The 18,464-nt window shown below is 37.1% G+C and overlaps 1 pseudogene; it reads left to right on the top strand.

Annotated features, from left to right (window-relative positions):
- Positions 1-17,525, top strand: part of LOC114449743 (general transcription factor II-I repeat domain-containing protein 2-like) — a 22,732-nt pseudogene extending 5,207 nt beyond the window's left edge.
- Positions 17,526-18,464: the final 939 nt, after the last annotated feature.

Raw genomic sequence — 18,464 nt, forward strand, 5'->3', positions numbered from 1 at the left:
AGAGAAGCACTTATGAACCAACAAGCATCAGTGTCTCCATTTGAGGTGGTCTGGGCATGATTCACATGAAAATATGCTCCAAATGGACTCAGTTGTGTTTGTCAATCAGAACTGCCCCAACAAGTAGCACTTACTGTTTAAAAAAGACAGCACAATGCTCAAGTCAGGGTAATTTAAATGACTTAAAAGTACCCATCAACCAGTACAACAACAAAGAATAAGCTCATACTGAATGAAGACAAAAGTTATTGTTCATATTGAGACAATAATCCAAACGTGTAATGAACAATCTTCCTTACTCACAGGTTTCTCCAGGATGCAGGGAATTTCTGCTGCCATCCACCATGTTGTTTGTCTGTCCCAGTGGCTGTACTGTGTTTGAACATATATTTAAGCACACTAAATACTGAATGCAGTCCTTTCCACTAAACCCCACCCTTTTCTCACAAAGTTTCAATGGTCTGGATAACGGCTAGCAATCAACAGTCATATGAGGACCAAACTACCATCGTCTAATAATTGATGCAAGTCGTTAAATGGTGATGAATGGCCAGTCTGAAAAGCTGTTTAGTTGATGCTTCTTGGTGACCCCCTCTTGGACATTCTGAAAAAATACATCAAAGTATATAGAAAAATTTGACCAATATTCTAACAGTACATCTGCCAAAAGATCACAAATTTGTTTAAGGTACATTGTATCTTTGTATTTCTTTGATAACAACAAATCTACAGAAGTCATGAAGTCCTTTAGTGAAGAATCACACCCCAAATTAAAAGCACTTTCTAATATTTTCTTCAAAAAATGTGAATGAAGTTGAAGTGAGTCTATCATATTTACAGGAGTATTTACTTTGTGGTAAGTGGTAAAACTGTACCATCAAGAAGGCCTTAAGCTTTAAGAAAAATGTTAGCAGTTATGCTTAAGCAGTCCAATTTAGAAAGGTCAGGATCAAATGAGAATATTCAACCTGTAATGTTATAACTTTATTTATCACTTTTACTTCAGTGCTGCTACAGACTGATTTTCTAGAATTTCTCCATATGTTACAGACTTGATTTGGATAGTTTTGTTGAGGCTATTTCAAAAGAAGATCTTTTCATTGCCAAGACAGCCCCAAAGAGAAGCACTTATGAAGACAAAAAACACCAGTGTCTCCATTTGAGGTGGTCTGGACATGATTCACCTGAAAATATGACTTCAAATGCAACCAGGTGTTTTTGTCAATGAAAACTGCTCCAACAGGTATTCACTGATATTAAACATCAGTATAACAATGCTCAAGTCTTGGTGGAGCAAATGACACACAAATGTATCCCAGTCAGATAAACTTAAATGAGCTGAAGCAAATATTTGACAGCAAGACTACCCCAACAATTAGCACTTACTGTCTTCACAAGTCAAAGTTAGTGCTTATGTCAAGGTAATGTTGTTGACAACTTCTTGAAAATGATCTTGTTCTGTGCACAAAATGAAAAACTCACAACCAAGACAACCCCAAAGAGAAGCACTTATGAACACAACAAGCATCAGTGTCTCCATTTGAGGTGGTCTGGGCATGATTCACATGAAAATATGGCTCCAAATGGACTCAGTTGTGTTTGTCAATCAGAACTGCCCCAACAAGTAGCACTTACTGTTTAAAAAAGACAGCACAATGCTCAAGTCAGGGTAATTTAAATGACTTAAAAGTACCCATCAACCAGTACAACAACAAAGAATAAGCTCATACTGAATGAAGACAAAAGTTATTGTTCATATTGAGACAATAATCCAAACGTGTAATGAACAATCTTCCTTACTCACAGGTTTCTCCAGGATACAGGGAATTTCTGCTGCCATCCACCATGTTGTTTGTCTGTCCCAGTGGCTGTACTGTGTTTGAACATATATTTAAGCACACTAAATACTGAATGCAGTCCTTTCCACTAAACCCCACCCTTTTCTCACAAAGTTTCAATGGTCTGGATAACGGCTAGCAATCAACAGTCATATGAGGACCAAACTACCATCGTCTAATAATTGATGCAAGTCGTTAAATGGTGATGAATGGCCAGTCTGAAAAGCTGTTTAGTTGATGCTTCTTGGTGACCCCCTCTTGGACATTCTGAAAAAATACATCAAAGTATATAGAAAAATTTGACCAATATTCTAACAGTACATCTACCAAAAGATCACAAATTTGTTTAAGGTACATTGTATCTTTGTATTTCTTTGATAACAACAAATCTACAGAAGTCATGAAGTCCTTTAGTGAAGAATCACACCCCAAATTAAAAGCACTTTCTAATATTTTCTTCAAAAAATGTGAATGAAGTTGAAGTGAGTCTATCATATTTACAGGAGTATTTACTTTGTGGTAAGTGGTAAAACTGTACCATCAAGAAGGCCTTAAGCTTTAAGAAAAATGTTAGCAGTTATGCTTAAGCAGTCCAATTTAGAAAGGTCAGGATCAAATGAGAATATTCAACCTGTAATGTTATAACTTTATTTATCACTTTTACTTCAGTGCTGCTACAGACTGATTTTCTAGAATTTCTCCATATGTTACAGAATTGATTTGGATAGTTTTGTTGAGGCTATTTCAAAAGAAGATCTTTTCATTGCCAAGACAGCCCCAAAGAGAAGCACTTATGAGACAAAAAACACCAGTGTCTCCATTTGAGGTGGTCTGGACATGATTCACCTGAAAATATGACTTCAAATGCAACCAGGTGTTTTTGTCAATGAAAACTGCTCCAACAGGTATTCACTGATATTAAACATCAGTATAACAATGCTCAATTCTTGGTGGAGCAAATGACACACAAATGTATCCCAGTCAGATAAACTTAAATGAGCTGAAGCAAATATTTGACAGCAAGACTACCCCAACAATTAGCACTTACTGTCTTCACAAGTCAAAGTTAGTGCTTATGTCAAGGTAATGTTGTTGACAACTTCTTGAAAATGATCTTGTTCTGTGCACAAAATGAAAAACTCACAACCAAGACAACCCCAAAGAGAAGCACTTATGAACACAACAAGCATCAGTGTCTCCATTTGAGGTGGTCTGGGCATGATTCACATGAAAATATGGCTCCAAATGGACTCAGTTGTGTTTGTCAATCAGAACTGCCCCAACAAGTAGCACTTACTGTTTAAAAAAGACAGCACAATGCTCAAGTCAGGGTAATTTAAATGACTTAAAAGTATCCATCAACCAGTACAACAACAAAGAATAAGCTCATACTGAATGAAGACAAAAGTTATTGTTCATATTGAGACAATAATCCAAACGTGTAATGAACAATCTTCCTTACTCACAGGTTTCTCCAGGATGCAGGGAATTTCTGCTGCCATCCACCATGTTGTTTGTCTGTCCCAGTGGCTGTACTGTGTTTGAACATATATTTAAGCACACTAAATACTGAATGCAGTCCTTTCCACTAAACCCCACCCTTTTCTCACAAAGTTTCAATGGTCTGGATAACGGCTAGCAATCAACAGTCATATGAGGACCAAACTACCATCGTCTAATAATTGATGCAAGTTGTTAAATGGTGATGAATGGCCAGTCTGAAAAGCTGTTTAGTTGATGCTTCTTGGTGACCCCCTCTTGGACATTCTGAAAAAATACATCAAAGTATATAGAAAAATTTGACCAATATTCTAACAGTACATCTACCAAAAGATCACAAATTTGTTTAAGGTACATTGTATCTTTGTATTTCTTTGATAACAACAAATCTACAGAAGTCATGAAGTCCTTTAGTGAAGAATCACACCCCAAATTAAAAGCACTTTCTAATATTTTCTTCAAAAAAATGTGAATGAAGTTGAAGTGAGTCTATCATATTTACAGGAGTATTTACTTTGTGGTAAGTGGTAAAACTGTACCATCAAGAAGGCCTTAAGCTTTAAGAAAAATGTTAGCAGTTATGCTTAAGCAGTCCAATTTAGAAAGGTCAGGATCAAATGAGAATATTCAACCTGTAATGTTATAACTTTATTTATCACTTTTACTTCAGTGCTGCTACAGACTGATTTTCTAGAATTTCTCCATATGTTACAGAATTGATTTGGATAGTTTTGTTGAGGCTATTTCAAAAGAAGATCTTTTCATTGCCAAGACAGCCCCAAAGAGAAGCACTTATGAGGACAAAAAACACCAGTGTCTCCATTTGAGGTGGTCTGGACATGATTCACCTGAAAATATGACTTCAAATGCAACCAGGTGTTTTTGTCAATGAAAACTGCTCCAACAGGTATTCACTGATATTAAACATCAGTATAACAATGCTCAAGTCTTGGTGGAGCAAATGACACACAAATGTATCCCAGTCAGATAAACTTAAATGAGCTGAAGCAAATATTTGACAGCAAGACTACCCCAACAATTAGCACTTACTGTCTTCACAAGTCAAAGTTAGTGCTTATGTCAAGGTAATGTTGTTGACAACTTCTTGAAAATGATCTTGTTCTGTGCACAAAATGAAAAACTCACAACCAAGACAACCCCAAAGAGAAGCACTTATGAACACAACAAGCATCAGTGTCTCCATTTGAGGTGGTCTGGGCATGATTCACATGAAAATATGGCTCCAAATGGACTCAGTTGTGTTTGTCAATCAGAACTGCCCCAACAAGTAGCACTTACTGTTTAAAAAAGACAGCACAATGCTCAAGTCAGGGTAATTTAAATGACTTAAAAGTATCCATCAACCAGTACAACAACAAAGAATAAGCTCATACTGAATGAAGACAAAAGTTATTGTTCATATTGAGACAATAATCCAAACGTGTAATGAACAATCTTCCTTACTCACAGGTTTCTCCAGGATGCAGGGAATTTCTGCTGCCATCCACCATGTTGTTTGTCTGTCCCAGTGGCTGTACTGTGTTTGAACATATATTTAAGCACACTAAATACTGAATGCAGTCCTTTCCACTAAACCCCACCCTTTTCTCACAAAGTTTCAATGGTCTGGATAACGGCTAGCAATCAACAGTCATATGAGGACCAAACTACCATCGTCTAATAATTGATGCAAGTTGTTAAATGGTGATGAATGGCCAGTCTGAAAAGCTGTTTAGTTGATGCTTCTTGGTGACCCCCTCTTGGACATTCTGAAAAAATACATCAAAGTATATAGAAAAATTTGACCAATATTCTAACAGTACATCTGCCAAAAGATCACAAATTTGTTTAAGGTACATTGTATCTTTGTATTTCTTTGATAACAACAAATCTACAGAAGTCATGAAGTCCTTTAGTGAAGAATCACACCCCAAATTCAAAGCACTTTTTAATATTTTCTTCAAAAAATGTGAATGAAGTTGAAGTGAGTCTATCATATTTACAGGAGTATTTACTTTGTGGTAAGTGGTAAAACTGTACCATCAAGAAGGCCTTAAGCTTTAAGAAAAATGTTAGCAGTTATGCTTAAGCAGTCCAATTTAGAAAGGTCAGGATCAAATGAGAATATTCAACCTGTAATGTTATAACTTTATTTATCACTTTTACTTCAGTGCTGCTACAGACTGATTTTCTAGAATTTCTCCATATGTTACAGAATTGATTTGGATAGTTTTGTTGAGGCTATTTCAAAAGAAGATCTTTTCATTGCCAAGACAGCCCCAAAGAGAAGCACTTATGAAGACAAAAAACACCAGTGTCTCCATTTGTGTTGGTCTGGACATGATTCACCTGAAAATATGACTTCAAATACAACCAGGTGTTTTTGTCAATGAAAACTGCTCCAACAGGTATTCACTGATATTAAACATCAGTATAACAATGCTCAAGTCTTGGTGGAGCAAATGACACACAAATGTATCCCAGTCAGATAAACTTAAATGAGCTGAAGCAAATATTTGACAGCAAGACTACCCCAACAATTAGCACTTACTGTCTTCACAAGTCAAAGTTAGTGCTTATGTCAAGGTAATGTTGTTGACAACTTCTTGAAAATGATCTTGTTCTGTGCACAAAATGAAAAACTCACAACCAAGACAACCCCAAAGAGAAGCACTTATGAACACAACAAGCATCAGTGTCTCCATTTGAGGTGGTCTGGGCATGATTCACATGAAAATATGGCTCCAAATGGACTCAGTTGTGTTTGTCAATCAGAACTGCCCCAACAAGTAGCACTTACTGTTTAAAAAAGACAGCACAATGCTCAAGTCAGGGTAATTTAAATGACTTAAAAGTATCCATCAACCAGTACAACAACAAAGAATAAGCTCATACTGAATGAAGACAAAAGTTATTGTTCATATTGAGACAATAATCCAAACGTGTAATGAACAATCTTCCTTACTCACAGGTTTCTCCAGGATGCAGGGAATTTCTGCTGCCATCCACCATGTTGTTTGTCTGTCCCAGTGGCTGTACTGTGTTTGAACATATATTTAAGCACACTAAATACTGAATGCAGTCCTTTCCACTAAACCCCACCCTTTTCTCACAAAGTTTCAATGGTCTGGATAACGGCTAGCAATCAACAGTCATATGAGGACCAAACTACCATCGTCTAATAATTGATGCAAGTCGTTAAATGGTGATGAATGGCCAGTCTGAAAAGCTGTTTAGTTGATGCTTCTTGGTGACCCCCTCTTGGACATTCTGAAAAAATACATCAAAGTATATAGAAAAATTTGACCAATATTCTAACAGTACATCTACCAAAAGATCACAAATTTGTTTAAGGTACATTGTATCTTTGTATTTCTTTGATAACAACAAATCTACAGAAGTCATGAAGTCCTTTAGTGAAGAATCACACCCCAAATTCAAAGCACTTTCTAATATTTTCTTCAAAAAATGTGAATGAAGTTGAAGTGAGTCTATCATATTTACAGGAGTATTTACTTTGTGGTAAGTGGTAAAACTGTACCATCAAGAAGGCCTTAAGCTTTAAGAAAAATGTTAGCAGTTATGCTTAAGCAGTCCAATTTAGAAAGGTCAGGATCAAATGAGAATATTCAACCTGTAATGTTATAACTTTATGTACCACTTTTACTTCAGTGCTGCTACAGACTGATTTTCTAGAATTTCTCCATATGTTACAGAATTGATTTGGATAGTTTTGTTGAGGCTATTTCAAAAGAAGATCTTTTCATTGCCAAGACAGCCCCAAAGAGAAGCACTTATGAAGACAAAAAACACCAGTGTCTCCATTTGTGTTGGTCTGGACATGATTCACCTGAAAATATGACTTCAAATGCAACCAGGTGTTTTTGTCAATGAAAACTGCTCCAACAGGTATTCACTGATATTAAACATCAGTATAACAATGCTCAAGTCTTGGTGGAGCAAATGACACACAAATGTATCCCAGTCAGATAAACTTAAATGAGCTGAAGCAAATATTTGACAGCAAGACTACCCCAACAATTAGCACTTACTGTCTTCACAAGTCAAAGTTAGTGCTTATGTCAAGGTAATGTTGTTGACAACTTCTTGAAAATGATCTTGTTCTGTGCACAAAATGAAAAACTCACAACCAAGACAACCCCAAAGAGAAGCACTTATGAACACAACAAGCATCAGTGTCTCCATTTGAGGTGGTCTGGGCATGATTCACATGAAAATATGGCTCCAAATGGACTCAGTTGTGTTTGTCAATCAGAACTGCCCCAACAAGTAGCACTTACTGTTTAAAAAAGACAGCACAATGCTCAAGTCAGGGTAATTTAAATGACTTAAAAGTATCCATCAACCAGTACAACAACAAAGAATAAGCTCATACTGAATGAAGACAAAAGTTATTGTTCATATTGAGACAATAATCCAAACGTGTAATGAACAATCTTCCTTACTCACAGGTTTCTCCAGGATGCAGGGAATTTCTGCTGCCATCCACCATGTTGTTTGTCTGTCCCAGTGGCTGTACTGTGTTTGAACATATATTTAAGCACACTAAATACTGAATGCAGTCCTTTCCACTAAACCCCACCCTTTTCTCACAAAGTTTCAATGGTCTGGATAACGGCTAGCAATCAACAGTCATATGAGGACCAAACTACCATCGTCTAATAATTGATGCAAGTTGTTAAATGGTGATGAATGGCCAGTCTGAAAAGCTGTTTAGTTGATGCTTCTTGGTGACCCCCTCTTGGACATTCTGAAAAAATACATCAAAGTATATAGAAAAATTTGACCAATATTCTAACAGTACATCTACCAAAAGATCACAAATTTGTTTAAGGTACATTGTATCTTTGTATTTCTTTGATAACAACAAATCTACAGAAGTCATGAAGTCCTTTAGTGAAGAATCACACCCCAAATTAAAAGCACTTTCTAATATTTTCTTCAAAAAATGTGAATGAAGTTGAAGTGAGTCTATCATATTTACAGGAGTATTTACTTTGTGGTAAGTGGTAAAACTGTACCATCAAGAAGGCCTTAAGCTTTAAGAAAAATGTTAGCAGTTATGCTTAAGCAGTCCAATTTAGAAAGGTCAGGATCAAATGAGAATATTCAACCTGTAATGTTATAACTTTATTTATCACTTTTACTTCAGTGCTGCTACAGACTGATTTTCTAGAATTTCTCCATATGTTACAGAATTGATTTGGATAGTTTTGTTGAGGCTATTTCAAAAGAAGATCTTTTCATTGCCAAGACAGCCCCAAAGAGAAGCACTTATGAAGACAAAAAACACCAGTGTCTCCATTTGAGGTGGTCTGGACATGATTCACCTGAAAATATGACTTCAAATGCAACCAGGTGTTTTTGTCAATGAAAACTGCTCCAACAGGTATTCACTGATATTAAACATCAGTATAACAATGCTCAAGTCTTGGTGGAGCAAATGACACACAAATGTATCCCAGTCAGATAAACTTAAATGAGCTGAAGCAAATATTTGACAGCAAGACTACCCCAACAATTAGCACTTACTGTCTTCACAAGTCAAAGTTAGTGCTTATGTCAAGGTAATGTTGTTGACAACTTCTTGAAAATGATCTTGTTCTGTGCACAAAATGAAAAACTCACAACCAAGACAACCCCAAAGAGAAGCACTTATGAACACAACAAGCATCAGTGTCTCCATTTGAGGTGGTCTGGGCATGATTCACATGAAAATATGGCTCCAAATGGACTCAGTTGTGTTTGTCAATCAGAACTGCCCCAACAAGTAGCACTTACTGTTTAAAAAAGACAGCACAATGCTCAAGTCAGGGTAATTTAAATGACTTAAAAGTATCCATCAACCAGTACAACAACAAAGAATAAGCTCATACTGAATGAAGACAAAAGTTATTGTTCATATTGAGACAATAATCCAAACGTGTAATGAACAATCTTCCTTACTCACAGGTTTCTCCAGGATGCAGGGAATTTCTGCTGCCATCCACCATGTTGTTTGTCTGTCCCAGTGGCTGTACTGTGTTTGAACATATATTTAAGCACACTAAATACTGAATGCAGTCCTTTCCACTAAACCCCACCCTTTTCTCACAAAGTTTCAATGGTCTGGATAACGGCTAGCAATCAACAGTCATATGAGGACCAAACTACCATCGTCTAATAATTGATGCAAGTCGTTAAATGGTGATGAATGGCCAGTCTGAAAAGCTGTTTAGTTGATGCTTCTTGGTGACCCCCTCTTGGACATTCTGAAAAAATACATCAAAGTATATAGAAAAATTTGACAAATATTCTAACAGTACATCTACCAAAAGATCACAAATTTGTTTAAGGTACATTGTATCTTTGTATTTCTTTGATAACAACAAATCTACAGAAGTCATGAAGTCCTTTAGTGAAGAATCACACCCCAAATTCAAAGCACTTTTTAATATTTTCTTCAAAAAATGTGAATGAAGTTGAAGTGAGTCTATCATATTTACAGGAGTATTTACTTTGTGGTAAGTGGTAAAACTGTACCATCAAGAAGGCCTTAAGCTTTAAGAAAAATGTTAGCAGTTATGCTTAAGCAGTCCAATTTAGAAAGGTCAGGATCAAATGAGAATATTCAACCTGTAATGTTATAACTTTATTTATCACTTTTACTTCAGTGCTGCTACAGACTGATTTTCTAGAATTTCTCCATATGTTACAGAATTGATTTGGATAGTTTTGTTGAGGCTATTTCAAAAGAAGATCTTTTCATTGCCAAGACAGCCCCAAAGAGAAGCACTTATGAAGACAAAAAACACCAGTGTCTCCATTTGAGGTGGTCTGGACATGATTCACCTGAAAATATGACTTCAAATGCAACCAGGTGTTTTTGTCAATGAAAACTGCTCCAACAGGTATTCACTGATATTAAACATCAGTATAACAATGCTCAAGTCTTGGTGGAGCAAATGACACACAAATGTATCCCAGTCAGATAAACTTAAATGAGCTGAAGCAAATATTTGACAGCAAGACTACCCCAACAATTAGCACTTACTGTCTTCACAAGTCAAAGTTAGTGCTTATGTCAAGGTAATGTTGTTGACAACTTCTTGAAAATGATCTTGTTCTGTGCACAAAATGAAAAACTCACAACCAAGACAACCCCAAAGAGAAGCACTTATGAACACAACAAGCATCAGTGTCTCCATTTGAGGTGGTCTGGGCATGATTCACATGAAAATATGGCTCCAAATGGACTCAGTTGTGTTTGTCAATCAGAACTGCCCCAACAAGTAGCACTTACTGTTTAAAAAAGACAGCACAATGCTCAAGTCAGGGTAATTTAAATGACTTAAAAGTATCCATCAACCAGTACAACAACAAAGAATAAGCTCATACTGAATGAAGACAAAAGTTATTGTTCATATTGAGACAATAATCCAAACGTGTAATGAACAATCTTCCTTACTCACAGGTTTCTCCAGGATGCAGGGAATTTCTGCTGCCATCCACCATGTTGTTTGTCTGTCCCAGTGGCTGTACTGTGTTTGAACATATATTTAAGCACACTAAATACTGAATGCAGTCCTTTCCACTAAACCCCACCCTTTTCTCACAAAGTTTCAATGGTCTGGATAACGGCTAGCAATCAACAGTCATATGAGGACCAAACTACCATCGTCTAATAATTGATGCAAGTTGTTAAATGGTGATGAATGGCCAGTCTGAAAAGCTGTTTAGTTGATGCTTCTTGGTGACCCCCTCTTGGACATTCTGAAAAAATACATCAAAGTATATAGAAAAATTTGACCAATATTCTAACAGTACATCTACCAAAAGATCACAAATTTGTTTAAGGTACATTGTATCTTTGTATTTCTTTGATAACAACAAATCTACAGAAGTCATGAAGTCCTTTAGTGAAGAATCACACCCCAAATTAAAAGCACTTTCTAATATTTTCTTCAAAAAATGTGAATGAAGTTGAAGTGAGTCTATCATATTTACAGGAGTATTTACTTTGTGGTAAGTGGTAAAACTGTACCATCAAGAAGGCCTTAAGCTTTAAGAAAAATGTTAGCAGTTATGCTTAAGCAGTCCAATTTAGAAAGGTCAGGATCAAATGAGAATATTCAACCTGTAATGTTATAACTTTATGTACCACTTTTACTTCAGTGCTGCTACAGACTGATTTTCTAGAATTTCTCCATATGTTACAGAATTGATTTGGATAGTTTTGTTGAGGCTATTTCAAAAGAAGATCTTTTCATTGCCAAGACAGCCCCAAAGAGAAGCACTTATGAAGACAAAAAACACCAGTGTCTCCATTTGAGGTGGTCTGGACATGATTCACCTGAAAATATGACTTCAAATGCAACCAGGTGTTTTTGTCAATGAAAACTGCTCCAACAGGTATTCACTGATATTAAACATCAGTATAACAATGCTCAAGTCTTGGTGGAGCAAATGACACACAAATGTATCCCAGTCAGATAAACTTAAATGAGCTGAAGCAAATATTTGACAGCAAGACTACCCCAACAATTAGCACTTACTGTCTTCACAAGTCAAAGTTAGTGCTTATGTCAAGGTAATGTTGTTGACAACTTCTTGAAAATGATCTTGTTCTGTGCACAAAATGAAAAACTCACAACCAAGACAACCCCAAAGAGAAGCACTTATGAACACAACAAGCATCAGTGTCTCCATTTGAGGTGGTCTGGGCATGATTCACATGAAAATATGGCTCCAAATGGACTCAGTTGTGTTTGTCAATCAGAACTGCCCCAACAAGTAGCACTTACTGTTTAAAAAAGACAGCACAATGCTCAAGTCAGGGTAATTTAAATGACTTAAAAGTATCCATCAACCAGTACAACAACAAAGAATAAGCTCATACTGAATGAAGACAAAAGTTATTGTTCATATTGAGACAATAATCCAAACGTGTAATGAACAATCTTCCTTACTCACAGGTTTCTCCAGGATGCAGGGAATTTCTGCTGCCATCCACCATGTTGTTTGTCTGTCCCAGTGGCTGTACTGTGTTTGAACATATATTTAAGCACACTAAATACTGAATGCAGTCCTTTCCACTAAACCCCACCCTTTTCTCACAAAGTTTCAATGGTCTGGATAACGGCTAGCAATCAACAGTCATATGAGGACCAAACTACCATCGTCTAATAATTGATGCAAGTCGTTAAATGGTGATGAATGGCCAGTCTGAAAAGCTGTTTAGTTGATGCTTCTTGGTGACCCCCTCTTGGACATTCTGAAAAAATACATCAAAGTATATAGAAAAATTTGACCAATATTCTAACAGTACATCTACCAAAAGATCACAAATTTGTTTAAGGTACATTGTATCTTTGTATTTCTTTGATAACAACAAATCTACAGAAGTCATGAAGTCCTTTAGTGAAGAATCACACCCCAAATTAAAAGCACTTTCTAATATTTTCTTCAAAAAAATGTGAATGAAGTTGAAGTGAGTCTATCATATTTACAGGAGTATTTACTTTGTGGTAAGTGGTAAAACTGTACCATCAAGAAGGCCTTAAGCTTTAAGAAAAATGTTAGCAGTTATGCTTAAGCAGTCCAATTTAGAAAGGTCAGGATCAAATGAGAATATTCAACCTGTAATGTTATAACTTTATTTACCACTTTTACTTCAGTGCTGCTACAGACTGATTTTCTAGAATTTCTCCATATGTTACAGAATTGATTTGGATAGTTTTGTTGAGGCTATTTCAAAAGAAGATCTTTTCATTGCCAAGACAGCCCCAAAGAGAAGCACTTATGAAGACAAAAAACACCAGTGTCTCCATTTGAGGTGGTCTGGACATGATTCACCTGAAAATATGACTTCAAATGCAACCAGGTGTTTTTGTCAATGAAAACTGCTCCAACAGGTATTCACTGATATTAAACATCAGTATAACAATGCTCAAGTCTTGGTGGAGCAAATGACACACAAATGTATCCCAGTCAGATAAACTTAAATGAGCTGAAGCAAATATTTGACAGCAAGACTACCCCAACAATTAGCACTTACTGTCTTCACAAGTCAAAGTTAGTGCTTATGTCAAGGTAATGTTGTTGACAACTTCTTGAAAATGTTCTTGTTCTGTGCACAAAATGAAAAACTCACAACCAAGACAACCCCAAAGAGAAGCACTTATGAACACAACAAGCATCAGTGTCTCCATTTGAGGTGGTCTGGGCATGATTCACATGAAAATATGGCTCCAAATGGACTCAGTTGTGTTTGTCAATCAGAACTGCCCCAACAAGTAGCACTTACTGTTTAAAAAAGACAGCACAATGCTCAAGTCAGGGTAATTTAAATGACTTAAAAGTACCCATCAACCAGTACAACAACAAAGAATAAGCTCATACTGAATGAAGACAAAAGTTATTGTTCATATTGAGATAATAATCCAAACGTGTAATGAACAATCTTCCTTACTCACAGGTTTCTCCAGGATACAGGGAATTTCTGCTGCCATCCACCATGTTGTTTGTCTGTCCCGGTGGCTGTACTGTGTTTGAACATATATTTAAGCACACTAAATACTGAATGCAGTCCTTTCCACTAAACCCCACCCCTTTCCTCACAAAGTTTCAATGGTCTGGATAACGGCTAGCAATCAACAGTCATATGAGGACCAAACTACCGTCGCCTAATAATTGATGCAAGTCGTTAAATGGTGATGAATGGCCAGTCTGAAAAGCTGTTTAGTTGATGCTTCTTGGTGACCCCCTCTTGGACATTCTGAAAAAATACATCAAAGTATATAGAAAAATTTGACCAATATTCTAACAGTACATCTACCAAAAGATCACAAATTTGTTTAAGGTACATTGTATCTTTGTATTTCTTTGATAATAACAAATCTACAGAAGTCATGAAGTCCTTTAGTGAAGAATCACACCCCAAATTAAAAGCACTTTCTAATATTTTCTTCAAAAAAATGTGAATGAAGTTGAAGTGAGTCTATCATATTTACAGGAGTATTTACTTTGTGGTAAGTGGTAAAACTGTACCATCAAGAAGGCCTTAAGTTTTAAGAAAAATGTTAGCAGTTATGCTTAAGTAGTCCAATTTAGAAAGGTCAGGATCAAATGAGAATATTCTACCTGTAATGTTATAACTTTATGTACCACTTTCACTTCAGTGCTGCTACAGACTGATTTTCTAGAATTTCTCCATATGTTACAGAATTGATTTGGATAGTTTTGTTGAGGCTATTTCAAAAGAAGATCTTTTCATTGCCAAGACAGCCCCAAAGAGAAGCACTTATGAACACAACAAGCATCAGTGTCTCCATTTGAGGTGGTCTGGGCATGATTCACATGAAAATATGGCTCCAAATGGACTCAGTAGCACTTACTGTTTAAAAAAGACAGCACAATGCTCAAGTCAGGGTAATTTAAATGACTTAAAAGTATCCATCAACCAGTACAACAACAAAGAATAAGCTCATACTGAATGAAGACAAAAGTTATTGTTCATATTGCTACAGACTGATTTTCTAAAATTTCTCCATATGTTATAGAATTGATTTGGATAGTTTTGTTGAGGCTATTTCAAAAGAAGCTAATTTAGAGTGACGCCTGAGGGCTAAGACTGGCAGGCAGCACCGGGCGAGTTACGCCACCATATGCGAATGGAATGTGGGTGCGTTGACTAATGTATCTGCATTGACAGTTGTCCGAGCTTTCGCTAAAGCCAGCATAATTTCAGAACCACCTGGCAATGAGACGGACTCTGACAGTGATGAGAGGGAACCTGCCGTGTGTGATAGCGATCTTGCACAGTTGTTCAACTCAGACACTGAAGATGAAGACTTTGATGGGTTTTTGGGAAAGGAATGATTAAAAAAATGTGTGTATTGTACGTTGTTGTAACAAAGTTTGCCTTAACTTACTTATGCTTATGTTTTGCTTATGTGCTTGCTTATTGCTTATGTCCTTTTTTTTACATTTTTCCTTTTATTACAGCCTTGGTTTTCTCTCCACCTTATTTGTGTACTCTTCTTCAGAGAACTATCAGCCACTATGCCTTACGATCCAGTGGCATTTACCACCTGCAGGTTCCTCATATTCGGACTGAACTGGGAAAACGGGCCTTTAGCTTCTCTGCTCCTTCAGCCTGAACTTACCCTTCAGACTGAGTTAAAAATTTCTGAGCTTATCTCATTTAAAGCTTTTAATTCTTTATTACACAATAGGCAAAAAGCATCCATCCCTTAGTGCCTGTGTTTTTAAGATGTCTTTCAATTTGTTGCACTTATTTTCTGCTTTCATAATTTGCTTTTAACTTGATTCTTTTAATTGCTGTTCTAATGTTCTTGACGTGTGCTGCTAAACACTTGGCCAAGTCACCCTTGTAAATGAGATCTGGATCTCAATGGGTTTTTACCTGGTTAAATAAATAAAAAAAATTACATTTGACCTTTTTATAGGGGGAGCCCTTCCTCCACTCTTCACTCTCTCAAGCAGGTGTGAGTGCATCTGCACGCACAGTGAGGCGAATACTTTTTTACAATGGTCTAGCGTCAAGGCGGGCAGCAAAGAAGCCACTTTTGTCCAATGAAAAATATCACGGTCAGACTGAAATTCTGCAGAATGTACAAGGATTGAAGGATTTAGCCTCTAAGAAAAACAACGAGTCATCCAACAATTAAAAGGCAGACTACAGTCGCAGCAGTATATGTTAACAACAGCTACAGCCAAGAATTACGCAGCAGTGAAAGCTAGCTTTATGGTGGCTAATGAAATTGCCCAAGCTTCGAGGTGTTTTTCAGAAGGTGCATTTGTGAAACGATGCATGATAAAGGTGTGTGAGCAGGTGTGCCCCGACCAGATACAGACTTTTAAAAATGTCAATTTGTCCACAAAAACCATTGCAGACCGAGTTAAGGAACTAGCAGGGAATCTGACAACACATCTGACCAAAGATACATGCAGTTTAGCTATTTGCTATTGATGAAAGCATAGACAACATGGAAACAGTGCAGCTGTCCATTTTTATACAGGGCGTGAAGGTGGACCTCTCTGTCACAGAGGAGCTGTTGAATGTAGTTGCCCTGCATGGGAAGACAATGGGGAGGAACGTTTTTGAGGCGGTGAAGAAGGCCATAAGTAAAAATAAATTATCTTGGGAAATGTTGGTGGGGGTAACTACTGATGGCACTCCTGCAATGTGTGGAGAAAAGACAGGTTTGGTTGGACTGATAAAGGAGAAGATGCAACAAAATAACTGCCACACACTTCCAATAACTTATCACTGCAATATCTATCAAGAAGCTCTGTGTGGAAAGGTTCTGGACATAGATGATGTAATGACCACAGTCATGAAAACAGTTAACTTCATTTGGGCGCATAGCCTGAATCACAGTCAGTTCCAGGATGGAGACGTGCCGTACCATACAGTAGTAAGGTGGCTGAGTAGGAGCCCAGTATTTCAGTGCTTTTTTGAGCTTAGGGAAGAAATTGCTCTTCTCATGGAAAGTAAAGCAAAACCAGATCCAAACTGGCTGTGTGATTTTGCTATGTTGTGTGACCTAACCCTGCATCATTGCCCAACTGAATAAGAGGCTGCAGGGACGTAATCAAGTCATCACGCACGCAGATGTCTGACACGATCACAGCTTTCCAGCGTAAACTTCACCTATGGAAGTCCCAACTGGAACAGGGTGATTGGCCCACTTTCCTGTTTGCCAGAGCATCTCAGCATCAGTTTCCAGTGCTTTTTCAGGCGCTGGTCTGGCGATCAAAGTGAGCCGGTTAATTAATGAATTTGATCTGAGCTTCTCTGACTTCAGAGCGCAGCACTCAGGATTTGCCATCTTTGCCAATCCATTTAGCGTCGACATCGACAGTCCACCACATCACCTTCAGATGGAGTTAATAGAGCTTCAAAGTGACAGTGGCCTGACAGCAATGTTACAGGATGCTGCCCTCAAGGACTTTTACCGTCTACTGCCCTCTGACATGATGCCACAACTCCAAATTCACGATGCCCGTATTCTATCCATGTTTGGGAGCAGCTATCTGTGCGAACAGATGTTTTTAATCATGAGTCTAAACAAGACCATGCACAGATCACGCATCACCAATTATAACCTCCATGCTGTTTTGCAGATTGCTACAGCACAAGACCTAAAAACCAGACATTGACACGCTGACCAGAGACAAGGTGTCAGACATCCGGCCAGAGAAGAAATAGGTGAGCATTTTTAAAAAAAATTAATTTTATTTTAACAAAAAAAAGATCATTTTAATATGTGTGCAATTTAATGGTTGTTATTGTTTTCAGAACAGTGGATGAGGGACAAGCAGCATCACCTTATCAACGTCACTCAAATCGAGACTAATATGAACTGAACTGAGACTGAGGCAACTTTTGTTATTTTGAGGCAACTTTTGTTATTTTGAATGGATTACATATTTGGTTTTGTGTAATGCCACATCTGTCATACATGGGCTCAGCAGCTCACAATTATTTGAGCTGTGAGAAAAGTTTTGAACAAGTTAATCTAAAAGCTTGTGTTTGATATTTGTTGTTTACTTACAAAGTTTGATCTTTTATTGAGGGAGTTGTGCGGGCTTCTTAACCTGCTAAAAGGAATGAGGTTAAAAAGCACTGTGTTAACATTTATTTATGCAAATGCAATATACAATATTTGTAACTTGAATAAATAATATAAAAAAACAAACACAGCGATTATTATTTAACAGTATGTTAAGGAGTAGTTACGTTTATATAGTCTTACAGTAAGAACCTGCAACCATAATGCTGATGTGGCCCTTGGTGAAAATGAGTTTGACACCCCTGCTCTACAAGTCTAGTTGTCTCACTTCAAACTTATGAATAATGTAGTAATTAGTAAGACTGCAGGAAAGAAAGACATGTTGGAGAAGAGCACAGGTAAGACTGTTGTTGACATCAAGACAATCAAATATTTTCTATACAATTTGATTTTTTTTTAATTTTATTTCTATGAATGTAATTTGATTCCCACTCCAGACCAGAAGGTGGCAGCAATGCACCGTTTGCGGTGTCATCAGGACCAGCACTCGGTGCTCGATTGTTGGTGGCTGTCAATATCAGTATGT

Source organism: Parambassis ranga, chromosome 17 (genome assembly GCF_900634625.1).
Source record: "Parambassis ranga chromosome 17, fParRan2.1, whole genome shotgun sequence".
NCBI classification, from domain to species: domain Eukaryota; kingdom Metazoa; phylum Chordata; class Actinopteri; family Ambassidae; genus Parambassis; species Parambassis ranga.